The sequence below is a fragment of the Corvus brachyrhynchos genome, unplaced genomic scaffold, assembly GCF_000691975.1.
Source record: "Corvus brachyrhynchos isolate BGI_N302 unplaced genomic scaffold, ASM69197v1 scaffold346, whole genome shotgun sequence".
Classification (NCBI taxonomy): Eukaryota; Metazoa; Chordata; class Aves; order Passeriformes; family Corvidae; genus Corvus; species Corvus brachyrhynchos.
The window spans coordinates 4,037,688-4,044,562 of record NW_008238644.1 but is presented as its reverse complement, the minus strand read 5'-3'; the positions used below and the strand labels follow the sequence as shown (position 1 = coordinate 4,044,562).

Genomic DNA, 6,875 nt, shown 5'->3' with positions numbered 1-6,875 from the left:
TTACATAACATAAGCGGAAGCGGTACATATTTGGCACTACATATTTTACAGGCTGCAATGGCACATCTTTGGCAATTCATATTGTTCTGGATATACGGGCTAATTCTGCAAGCGTATCCTCCTTCAACTACAGAGGATAACTTGTCTACCTCCATAGTTTAATAAACAATTGCAGCCTTTAACATCCCCAGTCTGCAGGCAGAGCTAAAGGACAAAGCACACACTTACTGCACAAACTTCATGCAGTTTCTGATGGGAGCAGGTGAAATCCAGTCCCACTACCACACAGACGGGCTTTGAACAAACAACACATTTTATTGTAAGAAAAGAAACAAAGCCAGGTCCTCATTTCAGTGCTCAGTTCCCAAACACCTCTGTTCTCTGTCAAGGCTTTATATGTTCATCCTTTGAACATGGGACTGTTTCAATCAAACGTGATCCTAAAGCTGCGCTCCTGCTCCTTGCGGCGCCTCTCACAAACCTTTGTCACCTCTTCCACCTTTCTCTGCAGCACAGCTGTGGGAGAAACAACGAATTCATGTCACAGTCACCCCAGAACACAACCCTGCCCAGTTTTGCCTGTAGAAAGAAAAACATTTTCTTGTTGACAGTCACTCAGATTTGACAGCAGACAAAGCAACTTCTTCATTAGTGAATGACAGAGGGAAAAATGGGTCTCCTTTCTAGGACAACTTAAAGGAAACAGATGGCTATTTTCACATACATTCAGTAAAGCCAGAATTCAGGTAGAACAGAAGCTGTACCAGATTTCCTGAAAAAGGCATGTTTGGAATGTGGAGCTTAGTATGAATGTTGGGAAAGAAAACACCTAATTAGACCCTGACCTAAGCCAATAATTCTACGTGAACATGGAGAAGCAGGCCTGCTTTCACACCAGGTGTGAGCTTTTCACAGCACTCTGCCCAGGCAGTGCACGCTGGAGCTGCTGAGAGCAGAGCTGCTTTATTCTGCCATGCCCCCGTGTGGCTGCTACCAGTTAGAAATCCAAACGGCCCAGAATTCCAGAAGTCCTCACCAGGAGGCAATCCCGAGGAGAAAAGTCCCTTTTTTCTGTCTTGTTTTAGTATGGCCCGAGCTAAACGTGAATCCCAAACCAGAAACATTCACTCCACTGGTCAAGTGTTTGCTCCTGAGTGCGTCTCCCACTCTGCACTGGATCTCAAGCTATTGAGGCTGTGAAATTCCCACATTATTCCTCCAGTTACCCCACCTGCAGATCAATGCAGGCTGCTCCATCTTACCTGGATCTGGCTTCCTGTTTTCAGAGTGGGAAGGATGGTAACATTCAACACACACACTTCCCCTCATCAATTTTCCTGCTCCACAGGCAAACCCCATCTCTTTTACAAGTTGGACTATTTAACATTAGTTTGACAGAATGAAGAGTAAGGTTTTCAAGTTCTCTGCTTTGCACTGATGCATTTCAAGCAGGGCTTTTTTGGTAAAACAGCTGCAGTTGCCAGGAATTACTTCTCAGCAGAGGCCTCTAATGAGGCACAGCAGGAGAATTCAGCACAGAAGGGACAGTGACATTGAAGGTGAGGAGGAAGACTCCTCAGGCAGCTTCAGGGATGAACAACAAACACTCACAGTGCTCCTGCTTTCCATTCACATTCCCAAAAGGCTGCAGGAGAAATCTCACCTGAGTTCTGGTCAATCCACTGCAGGGAATCCATGTGTGCATTCAAAATCTTACAGATCTGCTGGAGCTGAGCAGAGAGAGAAGGTGCAAGTCAGTTGTGACACTGCATGAACACTAAGAGGAGTCAAGGGCAAGTTTCTCCTTGCACAACTTCCCTAAGCCAGCAGCCACTTGCCCAGGGAAGCCTGTGCAGCAGCCCTGCTCCTTTGCTTCTCCTTACCAGCAAGAAGACTGAATAGTTTAGATTATGTGTCTGTGGCTTTGGCTTATTTTAACTGAGACCAAGGAACCAGCAGAACATTCAACATCCTTGGCTTCAAGTGGCAAAATTACAAATGAATGTGGAAAAACTCAGCAATGCTGAAGGAAAATTTTTACTGAAAAAAAACCTTCTTAGTAAAGCCATAAGGAGCACCAAAATCAATTTAATAGATATCAGAAAGAGGTGGTTATTCAGACCTTGTTTTATGAGGATATAAAAACAGTATAAAGAAAAAGTATGAGTGGAGTATCCATATGGGGACAAAGGAAGAGGTAGAATTATGTCAATATCCTTTGCCTCCTCAGCAATATAAAATAAAAGCTTGCATTTACTGGGTCACTCGTGTCTGCTGGGCCTCCTGATGTGTTCAAGTGATCAATGATGTCCTTCAGATCTTGTGCCATGCGCTTCAGCTGAGCATCGATGTTTTCAGCCAGTTTGTAGCTGCAGAGCACACAAGAACCAAGATCAGAAGGTTTGAGGAGAACTTTGAAGACTTGCACCAGCTATGGGCAATCAGAATGAGCTTCCACATCTGCAGCCAAGGCTGGAAAAGACCCAGGAACAGCACCCAGAGAGGCTCCATCACCCATATGAAGCGACTCCCAAACCCTGACTCTTAACAGATACATGGAGACAGACAAGCAAGAAAGCGAAAGACTATGAGTAAAATCTAAGTTGCCATGCATGAAACAGGATTAATTATCATTGTTCAACACAGTCACACATCCCAGCTCTGCCTCCTGCTGACTGATATCACCACAGGACACTGCTCATCCCCCATGCCCAGCAGATTTGTGCTCACGTCCTCTCCCGTTCCTCATCCGCATGCTGCAGGTAGATGGTCCCGCTCTGTTCCTTCACAGACTCCTCCAGAGGGGTCAGCAAGTCCTCCAGCTCCTTCTGCTGGGACAGAATGAAGTCCAGTTCCTGATCCAGTCTGAAAAGAGAAAATGCCAACTGCTTCCCTTTCATGTTGCAGACATTCCGGAGCTGTCACACAACGGCAGGACAACGCAGAGAAGAAAGAAAATCATTTCAAGTGCTCGCAGTCTCCTACCTCTTCTGATCAACCTTCACCTTCTCTACTTCTCTGTGTAACGAAGTAATCTGCAAACAGAAGACATTTCATTACACCTTGGAAACTCTCAAGTCAGCTCAGCAAAGAAGAGAGGTGGAAGGGAGAAAGCAGCACCATGCAAGTTCTGCTAGAAACAAGAGATGGCTCCATAAAGATTTACAGACCAAAGATGGAATAAGGGAGGTTCAGCTTGGAATGATCCCCCCCAAGGGAACTTGGTAGCACAGAGCAAAGTCACAGAACAGATTTCCAAACACCAAGGCCTAAAGGCCAGAACACACAGAGAGATTGTGAAAAGCACCCAGGTGGAGCTCACATCTATTTCTTTTACAGGCAGAAGGTCCCACTCGATGGCTTGTAACACTGAGGCCTTTAAGGACCTGAGCAAGCAGAATGAGGTTCCAGTGGGGGTCACCTCACCTTCTCTCCATTCTCTATCAGCATCCGGTCCCAGGCATTGACTTGTGTAGCTTGATGGAGGAAGTGCTTCTCTTGGTCCTCCAGTTCCAGGCTCCACTTGTTTATCAAACTCTCCAGCTGGGCATAAGTCATCACTGGGGGGGCACTGAGAGGGAGCGAGGGCCAGCACAGGGCACAAGGTCAGGAAAGAGAAACACGACAGCAAGCGTTCATTTCCCCCTCCTCCTCCAGATCCCATCACCAGCACTGCAGCTGCTCCTGCCCCAGGCAGGAAAGGGTCAGTGGTAACAAACACCCACCTGGTTGTGGTGGTTGTGGTTATGGCAGCTGTGGAGGTCACAGCTCCAATGGCACCAGTCGTAGTCAATGGCTTCAGATTCAAAGGAAAGCCAGAAGCAGATGTGGTCCCTGGAAGAAGAGATTCAAGTCAAGCAACAGAGGACGACACACCTGGTACCTCACAAACTGAGAGCAGGTCCAGGGTGCACTGCCCAGGGCTGTAGGAGCTGCAACAGATCCCTCTGAAGGGACCAACAGCAAATCCCACCTCTGTCAGGGAGGGAATGAAAACATGCCGAGCCCACGCCCTGCTCAATCCCCTCAAGTCTTACTGTTAGAACCCATAACTACCAGCGCACACCCAGTTCCTCCCCTGCAACCCTTGCAGTGGATGACAGAACTTCTATGTTTTCACAAAGAGATGGAAAAGCATCAGAGAAAGACAGACTCTGTTGTTTTCAGTGACTCGAGGGCTTTACAAATCACAACTGCTCTGCTGCTACTCTCACAAGTCAGGCTCCCTTCTCTTCAGCGACTTTCAGCATCTCACTCCTACCAGTGGCAGTGCTTGTTGTGGCAGCTGTTGTTGCAGGAACTTTTAATCCAAACCCAAGTGTCCCCAGGCTGGCTGTCCCCGTGGAAGCAGTGGAAGTGGCACCAACTGTAAAGAGAAGACACCACCAAGGCGTTTCATAACCCATGAAATGCAGGGCCCCTTGGAAAAGCTGTGCCCAGCCTGCTCCCCCTCCCACTGCAGCAGCAGCAGCTCCAGCACCCACAGGGAGCAGCAGCCCCGCTGCTCATTTACTCCCCCAGGGATAAACCTGCCTGGAGAGACTCACGTGAGAGGCCCGTGGTGGTGGCCGAGGTGGGGGCTGAAGAAGTGGCCACGGACGCAAACAGCGTGGGCCCCGTGGAGCCCAGCACTGAGGTGGTGCTGGTGCTGGTGGAGGCCGTTGTGGCAGCTGTGGATGTGACTGCAGAGAGAAACAGCTCCATCTGTACAAGCAGAGCTCACTGAGCTCCCACCCGCTGCACAACAACGCTGCTGAGAGAGAAGGTGACACAAACTGCCCGGCTACACCAGGTTCTTGGGGATGTCAGCATTTTAACTCCCTTTGCCTCTTACTCTCCCTCCGCTCCCTCTCTTTCCCAATTTGCCCTTTAGGATTGTGCCTCCCTTCCACTGTGCTCCCCAAACAAGTACAGAACAGAATTTGGCCCGTGGGACACAATGAAAAATACAGGACACGCTGTCCAATGGCTCTAGGAGCTGTCCCAGATCAGCACTGCCAGGGCAAGCTCAGAGGAACAAACGCTTCTGGCCCCTTCCCACACCCCAGCATGAGATATTTGTCTACTTCCAATAGACAAATACTGCCAGGAGTGCATCAGATTTCACAAAGCCTTGAGGAACTGTTTCCCAAAAAAACCAGCTTCCTACCTCCAAGCTTGGTTCCAAAGGACAGGGTGGGTGCCTGGCTGGTACCTGTGCTCAGCGTTGCCGTGCTTGTACTCGTGGCTGCTGTTAAAGGCAGTGCCCCAAAGGTTAGACCTGGATGCAGGAGCAAAAGGCAAAGATGGACTTCTTTCCTACAGGCTTAAAGAGCAATTGCTCCCCAGCACTGCAGACCCTGGACAGGCCGAGGAGAAACACCTCTGGCTCCAGCCCTCGCTCCATTCTGCCCCAGCAGAAGGCAGAGGCTGCAGAGCTCCTCCACTGCACCCTCAGATACCCCCCATGGCCAAGGCTCCCAGCCTGCAGCTGCACCCCCAGCCTGCTCACCCACCTGCGGGCTGCCCCCCGAGGCTGAAGGGGGCTGCTGACGGGGTGGCAGCTCCCTGGGTGGCCGTGCTGGTGGTGCCCTGCGGACGTCGCCTGCGGAGCCGTGGTGCCGATGCTGAACCCGGCTGTTGCCGCCTGAGTCGTGGTGCCGCTGGAGAAGGTGAACCCTCCTGTTGTCCCAGACTGAGCCGTGCTGCTGCTGCTGCTGCTGCCAGTGGAGCCAAAGGCAAAGCCAGACGGGGCTGCTGCCTGACTCGAGGGCGTGCTGGTTGCAGCTGGGGCACCAAAAGAAAAGCCCCCTGTGATTCCAGCAGCTGGAGTGGCAGTGCTGGCTCCAAAGTTCACTTTTGGAGTATTTGCCCTAGGGAAGAAAAGAAAAGAAAAAAAGCCAGTCTGCTTGAGATACACATGCACTCAGGTACACAGTTGCCTTTCTCCCTGACCTTTTGCTGACAGCAAAAGCCTCCTTTCAAAGAGATGCACACCTGGCCACGTCTGTGTTCCAATTCTGACAACAGACTGTCAGCTGCTGTCATCAGCCATCCCCTGTCGGGGCTCTTTCTACTGCCTCTCCCTTCACTACCTCAACCCATCTGCTTGAGATACACATGCACTCAGGTACACAGTTGCCTTTCTCCCTGACCTTTTGCTGACAGCAAAAGCCTCCTTTCAAAGAGATGCACACCTGGCCACGTCTGTGTTCCAATTCTGACAACAGACTGTCAGCTGCTGTCATCTGCCATCCCCTGTCGGGGCTCTTTCTACTGCCTCTCCCTTCACTACCTCAACTCTGCCAGGCACCACAGGCCATTTTATGGCAGCATAAGTGAAGCTGCTCCTTCTCTCAGCTCATAATCACCCTTTCTGCTCCCTCTACACAAGGCTGGGTTTCTTCTGTTCGTCCCCTTTTTAGCTCCCATCTGGCAAGCTTTGACAGCAGCACTTCTGCAGAACCACTTCAGAACTCACAGCCTTTCCTTAAGGACAAATCCCTCCCAAACTGCCGAGAAAACATTCTGAGCACTCCAGATTCGGGTCAGGAGGAACAAGACGTTTTATAAACATTCTGAGCACTCCAGATTCGGGTCAGGAGGCACAGACGTTTTATTTCCGTTAGCAAAGCTTTAGCATTCCCTTGTGTAAGCGTCTCCACCCCAGTTACAGACGGAACCGTGGAACATCTGCTTCCCAACACGTGGAAGAGCTCCCCCATGAAAACATCCGCCGGGACGGGCCACAGGGCTCGCCGAGCACTTTCCCAAGGAGGCGATCACTGCAGGGCGCTGGGAACTGCCAGGCACAGCAGCCAAGGCTCGCTCCCTGCAGAATCCCCGGCAGAGCCCTCGCTCAGCACCGACAGGACCCCCCCTCCCCTTCGCCCCTC

At 50.7% G+C, this 6,875-nt stretch overlaps 1 pseudogene across 1 annotated transcript; it reads right to left on the bottom strand.

Moving 5' to 3' along the window:
* Positions 1-292: 292 nt before the first annotated feature.
* LOC103617907 lies at positions 293-6,034 on the bottom strand (annotated as a pseudogene). Its single transcript, XR_001863025.1, has 11 exons — positions 5,496-6,034; positions 5,150-5,260; positions 4,548-4,682; positions 4,262-4,366; positions 3,726-3,834; positions 3,427-3,571; positions 2,986-3,035; positions 2,731-2,865; positions 2,258-2,369; positions 1,664-1,730; positions 293-516 (listed from the first exon to the last, which is right to left on the bottom strand). The product of XR_001863025.1 is annotated as a nuclear pore glycoprotein p62-like (transcript).
* Between the last annotated feature and the right edge of the window lie 841 nt (positions 6,035-6,875).